This window comes from Hippopotamus amphibius, chromosome 11 (genome assembly GCF_030028045.1).
Source record: "Hippopotamus amphibius kiboko isolate mHipAmp2 chromosome 11, mHipAmp2.hap2, whole genome shotgun sequence".
NCBI lineage: Eukaryota > Metazoa > Chordata > Mammalia > Artiodactyla > Hippopotamidae > Hippopotamus > Hippopotamus amphibius.
Window position 1 is genome coordinate 111200005 of NC_080196.1, and position 14398 is coordinate 111214402.

The 14398-nt window shown below is 43.3% G+C and overlaps 1 protein-coding gene across 6 annotated transcripts in view; it reads left to right on the forward strand.

The window, feature by feature from the left end:
• ZNF407 (zinc finger protein 407) overlaps positions 1–14398 on the forward strand; it is a 409125-nt gene continuing 394727 nt past the window's right edge. For 4 of the 6 annotated variants that reach the window (XM_057698831.1, XM_057698835.1, XM_057698836.1 and 1 more), the window contains exon 1: positions 1–260. The gene's annotated coding sequence lies outside the window, so the exon portion shown is untranslated. Of the gene's footprint in view, positions 261–580; positions 1068–12624; positions 12697–14398 lie in introns of those variants that run through there. The other 2 variants (XM_057698832.1, XM_057698833.1) reach the window with 2 other exon arrangements.

A 14398-nucleotide genomic window follows, 5' to 3' on the forward strand; every position in this document is an offset into this window, starting at 1 on the left:
TGAAAACAGGAGGCGCACAGGTTCGCCGGCCAGTCGGGAGAGAAGAGGGGAACTCAGTGTGGGCTTTACTCATCCAGCTCCAAGATCCTGGCTTTTGGTCGTGATGTCCGGCGCGCAGTCTCTGAGAGAGGCGTCCTGGGAGCCGCCGGAAGTCGCTCCGCGGAGAAGCAGGAAGTCCCTCCCCTTCCTCCCAGAGGGAAGACGGTGAGCCGGAGGAGTCAGTCAGAGGGGCGAGCAGGAGCGATTCCGTCGGCAAACAGGTAAGTTATTCTCTGGCCGGGGCGGGGGCTTTGGAGGCGGGGACCGTCCGGCGTCAGCGCGGGGCCTGGGGGCGGTGGCTTGAGGGCCGGGGCCCGGGCGGCCGGGCGCCGGGCGCCCCGCCGGGGCCCTCCGCGCTGCCTCCGCCCCCCGCCCCCCGCCTCCGCCCCTCCCCGCCCGCCCGCCGGGCCCTCCCGCCGCCGCCGCCGCCGCCGCGACTCCGGCGCCACACGCCCGCCGCCCGCGCGGCCTCGCCGCCGCCCGGCCCCCGCGGGCCCGCCGTCCGCGCGCAGGCCGCGACCCCGCGCGCCCCTGGCCGCCGCCGGGCGGCCCCGGGAGAGGGGCCTTCGCCGAGCCGCCGCGTGCCGGTTCCCTGCGGCCTCTCGCCCCGCTCCCGGCCTCCGCGGGCCGCGCCGCCGCCCCCGTGAAGGACGCGGGCGGGGGCGCTGGTGACCGAGAGCGGCGCGGCCGGTCGCCGGGTGCAGCCGGCCCGCGCTGGGCGGAGACCCCGGCTGCCGCGCGCCGCCCCCCGCCGCCGCGGGCGCCCCTCTTCCCGGCCGGCCGGCGCGTCCCGGGCGTGCGTGCCCGCTGCTGGGGGCGGCCCGGCGCCGGCGGGTGCGGGGAGGTGTGAGCCGCCCGTGTATTTTCCGAGGGGCCCTCTGGAACAGGACGTCTTGGCGGGGGCGGCGTCTGTGGGCACGCGGGTAGGGTCTCCTTATTCTGTAGGCGGTCGTGGCCCTGATGGTGATCGAGGGGTGACTTTGCAGTCTCTGCCCGTGGAACCGGTCACGACATGCACCTGTTCGGCGGTGAGGTCTTAGTCCAGTTGGAACCCCGTCCAGGGAAGGGCACTGATTGCGTATGGATTAGAATATGGTTCGGAGAGCTCATTTGATGTACACAGCAGTCCTGTAGCGTGGGGATTACTCCCTTTTCACCAACTGAGACCCAGATTAAATAACTTGACCAAAGTTATGGTACGGATTCCAGTCTCAAATGTTTGTTGTTTTTCTTCAAGTTCGCTACATGTGACATTACTAATTCCTAGTGTCACCTCTGGAGAACACGAAGGTGGAACTTCCTTGGTAGTGCAGTGGGTAAGACTCTGGGCTCCCAGTGCAGGGGGTCCGAGTTCCATCCCTCGTCGTTGCGGGGCTAGGTCCCGCATGCATGCCACAGCTAAGAAGCCGCAAGCCACCACGAAGATCCCGCGTGCCGCAGCTACGACCCAGCGCAGCCGAAATAAACAAACACACACACACTGAGGCAAGGCCCTCTAGTAGCTGATGTCTTCTAACATGACATGGAAGACAGTTGTGATGATTGCTGATAGCGTAGTTGCTACTGGTGCCTTTTTTGTTTTTAAACTATTTTGGAATCATTTCAGGTTTAAAAAAGCTGCAAGGTAGGACAGAGTTCCACTGGTGTTCAGCAAAGCACGGTGGCTCCACTTAACAAACACTGGCTCCTGCTTCATGCCAGACACCATTCTGGGTGCAGGAGAGAGTAACATATTGCCCTAGATGATTTCAAGGTCCAGTTCAGACAGATACATAAACAAATCTGGTGCCTTTTGCTCAGTGCTCAAATGGAGACATGGAAGCACAGAGGAAATGATCACTGCCCGGTAGGAGTGGTGAGAGTTTGCAGGATACAGCATTTGAGTGAGATCAGAAGGATTAATGCGTATTCACTTGATTGATGGGACATTTCCCCCAACATTCTGATTAGGTTTGTTTTATTAGAGAACTCTTCTAACCTTTATAAAACAGATTCTTCTAATTTGATTCCCATCCCTTTCTCACTAAGACTTATTTCACAGGTATCACAGGTTGTGAGAAGCATCCTAGTTTTTAAATCCATGAACAGAAGGATAAATTAAAGCTGTGTAGTAATGGAAATATCTAGATCTATACAGTTTAAACTTCTTTGATTTTCCTGCTTACTGAATACTTCCTGTGGTCTGATCACACTAAGAGACGTCGTGGAGCACCGTTCTGTTAGATCCCCACACCAGAGGGGACATTTGAGTGTCTCAGCTTGTGCTGCTGTAACAAAACGCCACAGCCTGGGTAGCTGAAACACATTTATTTATCACAGTTCTGGAGGTGGAGAAATTCAAGATCAAGGAGCCGATTCCTGCTGAGGGCCCTTCGTGGCTTGCAGATGGCCACCTTCTTGCTCTGTTCTCACGTGGCAGAGAGCGAGAAAACTCTTCTCTCTTCCTCTTAAAAGGACACTGATCCCATCTTGCGGGCCTCGCCCTCATGACCTCATCTAAACCTACCTTCCAAAGGCCCCGGATCTAAATACTATCACATGGGGGAGTAGGGCTTCAACATTTAAATTTGGGGCGGGGTGTGGGGGTTGAGGGGCGGGAATTACAGTTCAACCTGTAGCGTAGATTTCTTGGAATGTTTGTTATGTGGAATTCGTCCAAAATAGACTTGATATAGAACTAAATATGAAGCTATAGAATTCGAGTTTATATGGCGTTCACTAAAGCAAAGTTAACAGTTTTATTTAAAATAATAAATATGGTTGAGAGACCGTTGATGAAAGGAAGAAATTTTAATTGTTTCATTTTGATGAAAGAGAAATATGTGAAATACTGTGTGATTCTCTTTTCACTTTTAGGCCTCATAGAGTTGTCACATTTTAGAGGGAGTAAGGACTGTGGCAGTGATCTGTTTCATTCCCTCCTGTCTGGTGGGGCGGCTGAGCCCCACAGAAGCTAAATGACAAACCAGTCTCAGAATTAGTGGCAGGACAAGGATTAGAATCAGACCTCCTGCCTTATAGGCCAGTCTTTCCGCTCTTTGAAGCATCAGTGGTTCTCACATTTAAGGTGCATCAGAGTCATCTGGGGGCTTGTGAAAACGCAGGTGCTGGGCATCACGTCGGGGCTCGGATTCAGCAGGTCTGCCCCGGGACTGGGAATTCACACTTCTGACAGGTGTCTGGTTGATGTTGCAGCTGCTGGCTCTGAGGCCACACTCTGGGAGCCCTGGCCTCATGTGATACTGCCTTTGATTTCTTAATAAGAGGAAAGCAAGTAAACCTCTGCAGGTTTTACAAGCCTAACCTTTTCCCTGCTACTCAGAGAATCAAGTTTTTAAATTTTGTATTACAAACAGTAATGCACAAACAACATATGATTAGATGAAAAATAAAAAGGACTAGAAATGGAGTATTTCTCAGAGGGAGTTATTTTGGCATTTTGGGAGATGATTTTAGCAGTCAGAGCCACTTACTGTTGAAGCTATGAGAGCCCTCAGTCTTACCAACATTTGCACTGAGAAGGGCGTCCAGGTTGATGGATGGATTGTATGGGAGTGAAAAGTTACTTCCAGCTTTGTTTTTCTATGCTTTTTTTCTGTTGTTTTGTATACTAAAATATTCTTTTCTCATATATCAAAATCTTGTCAGGCTCAAACACAGTTACATGCCAATAATGAATGTTGAATAAATGTAAGTTGAATTGAATTAAAAAAGAGTGAGGGAGAAAATAAGGCGGGTCTTTTATCTGGAAAGTTACTCTGCTCTCTAGATCATCCCAGTCGTGGACTTTTACTGAATAATTGCCATTTACTCCAGTTTAAGCCTTATTTGCAATTACTGGGATGGTTTGGCACAGTTAGAGGAAGTAGCGTACTGTTATGTTAGAGTTAACGAGTGATCCCTGTACCTTTTTATCTTTCATCTTAAATGATATTTAAAAACTTTTTACTGTGAAATAATTTTGGAATTACAAAAAACATTTCAAAAATAGTCCAGAGAGTTCTGTATACCTCCAGCCAGTTCCCTTTGTTAGCGTCTTATGTAACCATAGCGCAGTTACTGAAACCAGGTGATTGATAACAGTTAATCTAAAGACTTGATGAGAGTTTCACCACTGATGTCCTTTTTCTGGTCCAGCATCTGGTCCAGCATCCCGTACTACACTTAGTTATCAAGCCTCTGTAGTCTCGTCCAATCTGTGACAATTCCTTTTACACTTATAGTCCACGCCTTGATACTTTTGAAGAGTACTGGTCAGTTATTTTGTAGAATGTTAGTGGGTTTGAATTTGTGTTGTATTCTTTCAAGATTAAATTGAGGGTTAGGCATTTTTGGCAAGGATACCACAAGGGTGAAGTTTGCTTGGGGTGCAGCATATTGGAATGTAGGTGATGTAGATATGTCTTATCTGTGGTGAATATTAACTTTGACCTCTTGAATGAGGTGGTCTGACATCTTTCTGTGCTCTAAGGTTAAACATTTTCTCTTTGTAATTAATGACTCTCCTAACTTTGACTGATTTTGGTGCAGAAGTTTAAAATGAATGAACATCTCATGTTAGAATCCTTTGAGCCTGACCCTATCTGTGGGAGATTTCTTGGGGGGCTTCATTACTATTTGCTAGACTCAAACATAGCAGGGAAGGGTAAAGTTGTCGCTGTTGGAAGAACAGTTATTTGCTCAAGAACTTGTACTTTATCTTGGTCAGTATTCGTCTTGAATTGGCAACAGTGGAGGCTGTTTGTCGGAACTGTTCTGCTGTGGCTCTGCGATCTGTCTCACACATGTCTTCCCGCGCACGACTTTCCATGGTTGTGCTGCTTTTCTTAGAATTCCCCCTGGAGCATTTTTGTAGAAGATGGACGCACTTCAGTTCATCACAAGGCAGTTGCTCCTGGTACCCCACCGCTTACCCCCTTGCTGGCCCAGGGAGCAGGGGGCATGTGTTCTCCTTGCTGATGGAATTGCTGGCTGTATGACACATGTATACGTATAAATCGTCTCTGTTTTCGAAATGTGTGTACCTTTAATATCCCATCCCGAGTCAGTTGGAAGATACATACCTGTTTGTCTCCTCCCAGTGCCTGTAACTCCTGGGAGGCAGGGAACAGATCTCTTTTTGTTTACCTAGTAACTTGCTTGGTACCTAGCACATAGGGGCACTCCATAAATATTTCTGAGTAATTGAATATTATATGTGCATTTTGTTAACTGTTTTTATGAGTTACCGGAATTCTGTGAACATTTTCCCACATCAGTACAGCTCTGTAATCTGCACAGTGTTCCAGTATGTGGACGTGCCACAGCAGTTTCATCTTTAACTGATACCTCTTCACTGGCTATTAGGTTGTTCCGTTTTTTCTAGTGTAAAGAGTTCCATGGTGCATATCCTTAAACACATATTTTGTCCAGTTATTTCTTTAAGGTAAATTCTGTAGAGTCATTGGTAGCTCAAAGAAGCTACACATTTTAAGGTTTCTGATACATAAATTGTGAAATTACACTTTAGAAAGGTTGTATAGGTTTATACCCCAACCAGTACTATGGAGAATGCACATTTTCCCACACTTTCCCCAATGCTTAACTCTTTTTTTTTTCTTTTTTTAAAGAATAGGACAATATCGAGGTTTTGGGGGTATTTTTAAGGATTATTCCTGGAGTGTAGTGGGTGGGGATCATATTCTGACTAATTAGCTAAAACTTTCCAAGTTTTCTTGTTGAAAATTTCCAGTTTTTTGTTTGCCTCAATGAGAGTAGAATAAAACTCAATAAAGCCATGATGAACACCTAACCAATATTTCACTTGGGGCACTTTTTGTGTATAGTTATTCTTGGCTGTACCTGTGGCCCTTACCAAACAGGAAACTTCTTAGTAGTGGATACATTTCTAATTCACATCATTCACCAAAATCAACTGCAAGTCAATTAAAGCCTTATATATAGAAGGCAAGACTGAAACTTTTAGAAGACAGTGTAGGGCAATAGTTGTATATTACTCTGTTAGAGGGAGGAGTTTCTTAGATCATAGGTGGTGCAAACCATAAAGGAAAAGATTGCTATGTTTGACAACATTGATATTGACAACTTTTGTTTATTAAAAGAAATCATCAAGAAAGTGAACAGAGAAGTCACAAGTGAGAATAGATCTTTTCAGTACATATTACTGATAAAAGTTTAGTGTCCGGAAAGGTGAACAACTACAAATCTGTAACAATAGAAAAATGGGCAAAGGACCTGAATAGGCATTTCACAGAAGCGGAAACCTGAATGCAGAGATGCTGAACTTCATTAGTAATTGGAGAAGTACAGATTAGGAGCAACATGGTATGTAGTTTGGTACAGGGTAGTTTGGCAACAATGTAAAGTTTCGTACAGGGTAGTTTGGCAACAATGTAAAAATCTGACAGTATCTGCTATTTAGGAGGATAGGAAGCATTCTAGGGAATGCTAAGTGGGAGTGTAAATTGGTACAGAAATTTTGGAATTAACAAGTAAAGTTAAAGAAGCATGTATCCTTTGACCCAGTAATTCCACTCCTTTTTCTTTATTCTGGTGTCACTTCTAGGTCCCAGCATCTCCTGGGAACTTGTTAGAAATGCAAGTGTTTGGGCCCATCCTAGACCTACTGAGTCAGAAACTTCGGGGATGGGCCAGCTTTCTCTTTTAGCAAGCCCTCCCGGTGATTTGATGCATGCTAAAATGAGCAAAGCGCTGCCCCAGAGAAACTCATATCCAACAGTGACTGGAGACGTGTACAGGAATGCTCACACTTGCACTCTTTGTAAAAGGCAAACCCTGGAGGCCACAGTCATCACAGGAGAATGGATAATTTGCACCGTGTTCCTGTAGGGAAGTACTGTGCAGTAGTGAAACCCAGTGGACTTCAGTCACATGTGTCACCGAGGTATCAGGAACATCAACTTGAGGGAAAAAAAGCTACTTGCAGAAGAGTGCATCTAGTATTTTTCCATTTTTCTTTTTTAAATTTAGAAACATGCAAAAACAAAATTGCATATTGTGAGGAATACAGATATGGTAAAGTAGTAAAGAAAACAGGTAAATTATAAACAGAAAATTCAAGCTAGTGGGTGGCTCAGTAATGAGGGAAGGTGATAGGCACACTGAGAGGGACTTCAAAGACAAGAGTTTAGTTTTCTAAAACTGTGATCTGTACTTAAGTTTCTGTTATTTTAAGCTTAATATCTTTGTACATATTAAAATTATTTTCATACCTACCAAATTGTTTTAAAAACAAACTTCCTTTTTGTGGTGTCTCTCTACACAGGGACTGTTCAGTTTGTATGAAAAAAATATGATGGGGGTGATGATGCTCAAGATACATTCGTGTAGGATTATGATGTAACAGTACTCTCAGGAGCAGAGATATCAGGAAGAAGGTTGGTTTTGAGGGTAAGGAGTGTTAATACTTGCGGAGTGCTTACCTGGTGCAGCACTGTGCAAGCACACTGCGTGCTGAGTTTACACTCATTAGCTGAGGATTGAGCCTCCCGGTGACCCCAGGGTGTCAGATCACTACTGCCCCATGTCACGGAGGAGGGGAGGTTCTGTGGCACATCGGGAAGAGATGGAGGCCATCTGTGACTCTGTCAGAGAAGGTCAGAGGAAGAAAGTCGTAGACAAAGCAGAGTTGAGTCCCACAGTATTGGAGTTACAGAAAAAAGTCAAAGTAGGAATGGGAGTAGAGAGGAGAACTGGTGAAGGGTGTATTCATCCCCGTTTTCCAAGTTGCTTTATTTTGTTAGGTTTGTTTTTAATCCAGTGTACCTGACTTTATCATTCTAGCAAAGGACCAGTCTAGAAAGCAGAAAAATAATTGTACAGTAAAACCTTGGTTTGCGAGTATAATTCCTTCTGGAAACATGCTTGTAATCCAAAGTACTTGTATATCAAAGTGAATTTCCCCATAAGAAATAATGGAAACTCAGATGATTCGTTCCACAACCCAAAAATATTCCTATGAAAATGATTTCAATATAGTAATATAATACAAAATAATAAAGAAAATACAAAATATAAAGAAAAATAAACAAATTAACCTGTACTTACCTTTTAAAACCTTCGTGGCTGCTGTGAGGGAGACGAGAGAGGAGGGTTATTGTATATGAGGACTTTCACTCTCACTAATGGAATCACTGCTATCTGTTGGCTCAATGGAATCTTTTTCTTTTCATGCAGCTTTAACAGGGAACCTGTCCAATGACACTTGCTTTTGCCTCCTTTTGAAGATTTCGGGGAAATGAGACATTGCATTGTTGTTAAACAGATTCATCGCTTGCACCGCTACAGCCTTATTCGGGTGGTGCTTTTGTACAAAATTTTGCACTGTTTCCCACATGTTACACATCTCCCTCATTTGAAGCGAGGGATTCCTCCGCCTTTTTCTCCTCCTCAGCAGACAAGATCTCCCCCAAAACCTCTTGCTATTGCTCGCGATGCAGATCCATCACAGGTCGTCAGTGGTCAGCTCCACTGGCTCAGTTGTGATCATGTGACGTTCGGCGTCACGTACTACTTGTACTGCAAGACATTGCCCGTTTATCAAGTTAAAATTTATTAGAAATGTGTGCTCGTCTTGCAGAACACTCGCAGAACAAGTTACTCACAATCCAAGATTCTACTGTATTTTGTTTTTAGTTCTAAGGATTGCATCTTCCAGTTCATTAGGAAGTGGTAGTACCATGCCATAGGATTTAGGAAATCATGCTTCTTTGCTTAGGTTGCTAAAAAGGGCACTTTTGGGAAATCTACCTTTGCCTATTTTTTTTTTTTCTCTAGCCTTTGATAAAATTTTTTGGAATGTCATAAGTATCCCATATTATGAGGACTATTTTTTAAATAAACATTACTTATGCTGTACACCTTATTTTAATCTGTCATGGTGTCAGTCAGTCCTTGAAATGAGCAAGTATTGGAAAAAATAAAAAGATGGTTCTAGAAGCCCTAAGTCAAATTACATGTCCTTTGGAGCCAAATAGCTCTACTATTTTTGTTTGATACTCAGAGTGCTAGATGTATCTAAAGCAGGGCAACTATCAAGCATTTGTAATTAGATAATATCTTACTTCCTAGCAGAGTCACCCCTCACCAAGAAGTTGACAGCCCACGAGTAGGAGGTGTGCATTTCAGACACACACAGTGCCTGTCGCACATCCCTGATGGGCAAATGTAGAACATAGGCTTTTTCAGATGGATTTTAGGTACTTCGTCTCTTCTCGTTTCAGCTGTATTTTGCTAAAGCTAGATAATCTGTCTTAATTCTCAGTGCTTTTCAGTGTGTTTGATGTTCATACCTCTGTTTTCTCTTATATGTTGTACTTTTTAGCTTTTATTAAAAAACAAAATAGCTTTAAATAAAAATGAGTAAGGTAATAAGAAGCCTTGGGGAAAGACATTGCTTAACACAGTTGGAATAATACCAGGTTACATCGTCCAGTGTAACCAAAGCCTAGCTTGCTTGTCGGTTGCTAAATATCATGGAAACTGTGTGTTTTAAGCCTAGAATAAGCAACAAACCACTTCTTTCCAAGTGTACAATTCACTTGTGGATTATGGTGAATTAGGGATCAGAATTTATATATAATTACTGGATCATTTATAGAATGAGGAATCACAGTTATAGGAGTATATAAAATTATAAAACTGTTAGAATTTAAACTAAGATGTTAAGGTGTAATGTGCGTTTAAAACTAAGGTGTAATGTATGTTTAAAAATAGCCTAGCAAGTTTAGATCATTCAAGTAGAGGTAGTAGAAATTATAGTCTTTCAGAAAATGAGATCAACTTGTTTTCATTAAGAATCTTCAGGGTCCATAATCTGGTTTCCCGTAGGGGTGGTGTTTAAACGCTAGGGTTTCGGGGTGGTAGATTGAAGCAGTGTTTGCTGAAAGTCACGTTCAGAATAATATTGTGTGGCCAATTATTATGCAGACAAATGAGTTTGGAATCTGGTGTGACGGCAGTACAACTATTGAGCGCAGTACATTTTTCTCTTTCCTGTTTCACCTTTCTTTCTCCCCCTTACCCTCTCCTGCTCTGCACCTCAGCTCTGTCTGGTAAATGTACGTTAAGTACATGTTGGCTTTTTTGAGGTTAGGAGAACTTTTATCCAGTGGGTCCCATCTGGCTCATCAGAATCAACCAGGCAGCTCTTCAGAACTGCAGGCTTAGTCCCCACCCCAGACTTTCTTAATCAGAATCTCTCCACGTGTAGGCCAGAGGGATTCATGTTTTGATGATGAGCTAAATTTGCCAATGACTGATGTTGTCTGTAAGTCCCTTGTTTTACAAATGTGGAAGTAATAGCTTTAAGTATGCTCTTCAAAGTCTTATAAAGACTAAAAGCCTTCATTAATGGTAGAATGACAAGTGTGATAATTTCTGGATTGGTTTGAGGCAGAGATGGCTAGCTGTCCACCTAAATCAGTTCTTCCCTTCCGCAAGGGAGAGTTGCATAACTGCAGGTGACATTTTTCAGATTTCCTTGCAGTGAAGCAGGAATGAGGGGAAGTGGGAGATGCTGCTGTTGAGCTGAGGCTTTTATAGAAGCAAGTGCCCTGCCTCTCTCATGCTGGCTTTCCTCTTCTGTCAGCTGGATGCAGAGAATGAGGAAGCTCTGAGGCTGAGCATCAGCATGGAAAGAGCCAGGATCTCTGAATCAGCTGGGAACAGACTGCCTGCTGACCTGTGACCTGGAACACCTGCCCTGGGAGTTTGCAGGCGCAAGATAGGAACTTGTGTTTGAGCCATTTTCAAGTCCACTTGTTATAGCAGTTATGGTGTTAGGGTGTTAACTTCTTGTTTGGGTGAGATTGTAGCCCCTGAACTCAGGAAAGGCAGGTTATGAATATGTAGAAAATTAGTATTCTGCAGTTTTTCTTTTCTACGTATATAATTCTCTTACCTATTCCTCAGAATGTGAAAGTGTAGTATTACAGAGTTAGGCCATTTGATTAGGCCCCAGTGTTTTCTTAGAGGTAGAATCTGAGGGGGCCAGTACTCAGGTGTGAATATTAATAAGTGAAGACTTGTGAGGCCAGCTGCGAAGGGTTGCCAGCAATGGGAAGGGAGTGATTTTCAGAACACTCATATTTACTGATGAATTTAGAGCTGAGAATTCTTATCTACTTTATGGATTTCTTAGAATTTATATAATTAAAAATTAGTAAATTGAATAAGGTATGAATATAGAGTTTTCCATACTTTAGTCATTTATTTACTCTTTCATTGTTTTTGCTATATTTTATTCCACGGTATTTTATCTCACCTTTTTTTTTTTTTAAACTTAGCCTTGTTATAAGAACTAATATATGTGGAGTCATAGGTCGGTATTTTTTTTTTTTCCTAATACACATGCTAATAATACACACTTATTTAAAATCCTTACTTGTGGTACATAATTTTATTTAAAACACCAGCAGTGCATTTCTGTTCACATGGTGAATACTATTTTAGTGTCTTCAGTGCTTAATCCATAACATTCTTTCTTATCTGTCTGTCTGTCTATTTATTTATTTAGTTTTGGCCACGCTGAGTGCCTTGCGGGATCTCAGTTTCCCAATCAGAGATTGATCCCTTGGTCAGGGCAGTGAAAGCGCCGAATCCTAACCACTAGGCAACCAGGGAACTCCCCATAACATTCTAATAGAAGTAAATGCAGTCACCTGGAAACCAGCAGCCCAGCTATGTCTAATGGGACTTTGGGTATAACGCTATAGACTATCAGTACTCTTTTTGCTACTGGAAATACTCATTAGCATCTTAAAATGTAATCGCATTAGAGAGCCAATTCCAGAAACCTCAGTTCCAGTTCAAGGGAAAATCCTATTCCTCTAGAACCACTCTCAGTTTAAAATCTGTGTCGTCAGGGTTCTCTAGAGAAAGAGAACCAGTAGGACACATACACATATGTGTGAGAGGAGATTGTTGGCAGGAGTTGGCTGGCGTGGATATTGGAGGCCTGAAGTCCCGCCTTCTTCTCCTGCAGGCTAAAGGAACAGGGACGTTGCTGATGTAATTCAGTCTGAGTTTTATGGTTCAAAAACCCGGAGTGCTAATGTCTGAGGGCAGCAGAAAGTGGACGTCCCGACTCAAGGAACCGAAGCGAATTTGCCCTTCCTCTACCTGTCCACCGTGTTGTTCTGTTCAGGCCCTCAACAGATTGGACGTTGCCAGCCCACACTGGTGAGGGTGGATCTTCAGTCTACCATTCAAATGCTTATCCCTTCCAGAAAAACCCTCACAGATGTGCCCGGAAAAAATATTTTAGCAGCTCTCTGTGCATCCCCTAGCCCCACACATACGGTCACCCATCGCAGTACTTGTGGTCAGCTGAGCTAGAATGCCCTCAGTGGCACGTTTTGCTGCCACCATAGGATCCAGTCTGAGAACACACATCACGCTTAGTTGTCATGTTTCCTTACCCTCCTTTAATCTGAAACATTTCTGTAGTCTGTCTTTGTCTTTTATGACATTGACATTTGTGAAGAATGCAGTCCTCCCCACTTTTTTTTTTATCTTCATGTAAAACATTCCTCACTTCGTGTTTCTGCTGTTTCCTCTCGATTAGCTGCAGGTGCCGCATTCTCAGCTGCCGTGATGCACAGGTGTCCTGTCCTCCTCAGGGTGTTATATCTGCAGGTATCCCGTGTCTGCCTTCAGTGAGGATGTTAATTTTGATCACCCCGGCAAGGATTTATGCACTGTACGATGACTGGATTTTTTTTTCTTACCCTTGCACCAAATAAGCAGTGTGTAGTGAGATGGTTTAATGCCCTTCAGACATTCTGCACATCAAAGGTACCCCTAGAATTGGCGTCCGTTGATCGTTCTTGTCTGATACAATCTTTGTCAGTGTGGTTTTCTGTCCTCTCACGCCCTCAGCATTTACCAGCTGGCCCTCAGCGTTCTGCTACAACCTTTGCCCTTTCAGTCCATCGATTTGTCCTTCTGTCTGCCTGTCTAGCTATCTGTCTCCCAGTCATCAATACGGACTTATTTATTCCTACTTTTAATGGTTTAATGGTACTTTATTGTGGTGCCCAAATTGTCCCAGATTTGGTCAGTGGGAGACTCTTCAAGCTGACTCCTTTGTCACAACATTTTTTAAAAGCATTTCTCCCCACTTTGTGACGTAATAAGATGCTCCCGGCTCATTGCGTACTACCGTGCCCCAGGTCTAGCCCTGCCATTCCCTGAGGAGCCCAGGTTCTGTTTAGTGGGGATGGTACTGGAGGCCAAGATGTGGGGGCCAGGTGTGCTCGTGTTACTCTCCTTTCTTAAGTTTAATGGGCAGTCTAATGGCCGTAGGGAAATTTCTTGGTGGCCCTGGGTGTTTGACCAAAATTAGACCTCAAACATCTCTGACTTTTACAAGTCACCCCCTAAATATCCTTTTATTTGTGGTATTTTGATTCTCAGTTTAGTCCAAGAACCGCAATCATAAATGTATTTCTACCTGAAGGCTTGCTCTTCCTTTCTTGAGAGGAGTCATCATTTTCCATTACTTACCATGTGTAGAGACTGTTTTTAAACTTCCGCCTTTGTTTTCCCCCCAAGTAATATATTTAGGAAAGCATATAGAAAGGAGCCAGGAAGAAGAAAAAATTACCTATCATTTCATCACCCAAAGGAAAATAAAAACTATAAACCTTATTAGATAAATGGACTTGGTTAGAACTATATCCATTTTTAAAATTTAATCCTGAAGTTTTTTCTAAATAAACTTTCTTAGCACTGAGATCTTCAATACCTAATAGTTTATATTCCAAATATCTTGAGGCTTGATAATTTTATATCGTGTGTTAGCTTATTGACATTTGGAATTTCATTTTTCTAGATTTCTTCCAAAATCAGTAGTTTTAAGTCTTTTTTCCCTGCAGTTCTTTGATTAGCCGTTGTATTAGTCCATCTCTTTAGTGGCCCTGACCATCTTTCTAAGCAAGAACAGCGTGGAATGTGTCTTTAGCTGTTTTTAAAGTTATTTTTCCTCCATTTTTATGTTTTGGAAATAGCCTTCTCTTCATATTTTTCCTGCTGGAATAAAAAACAAATCCATTCTTTTTTCTACTGGTTGACTGTTCAACATTTTTTTTTTTTTACTGTCAGTGAGGGATTTTCTCATGGAATTTAGAAATCTTAGTCTTTCTTTCTCACTTTCCAAGTGAGGAAACTGAGGCTCTGAAAAGTTAAATGTTTGCCATATGTCCTGCAGCTTATTGTTGGAATAGTTGGGCCTCTTTACTTGCACCTTAATGTTCCTTTTCACTAGCGTTTAACGTTTTCAGTGTAAATGCATTGTGTTTCTTTAATTTTTTCCTCCCAGTTCCCTTCCCTTCCTCAG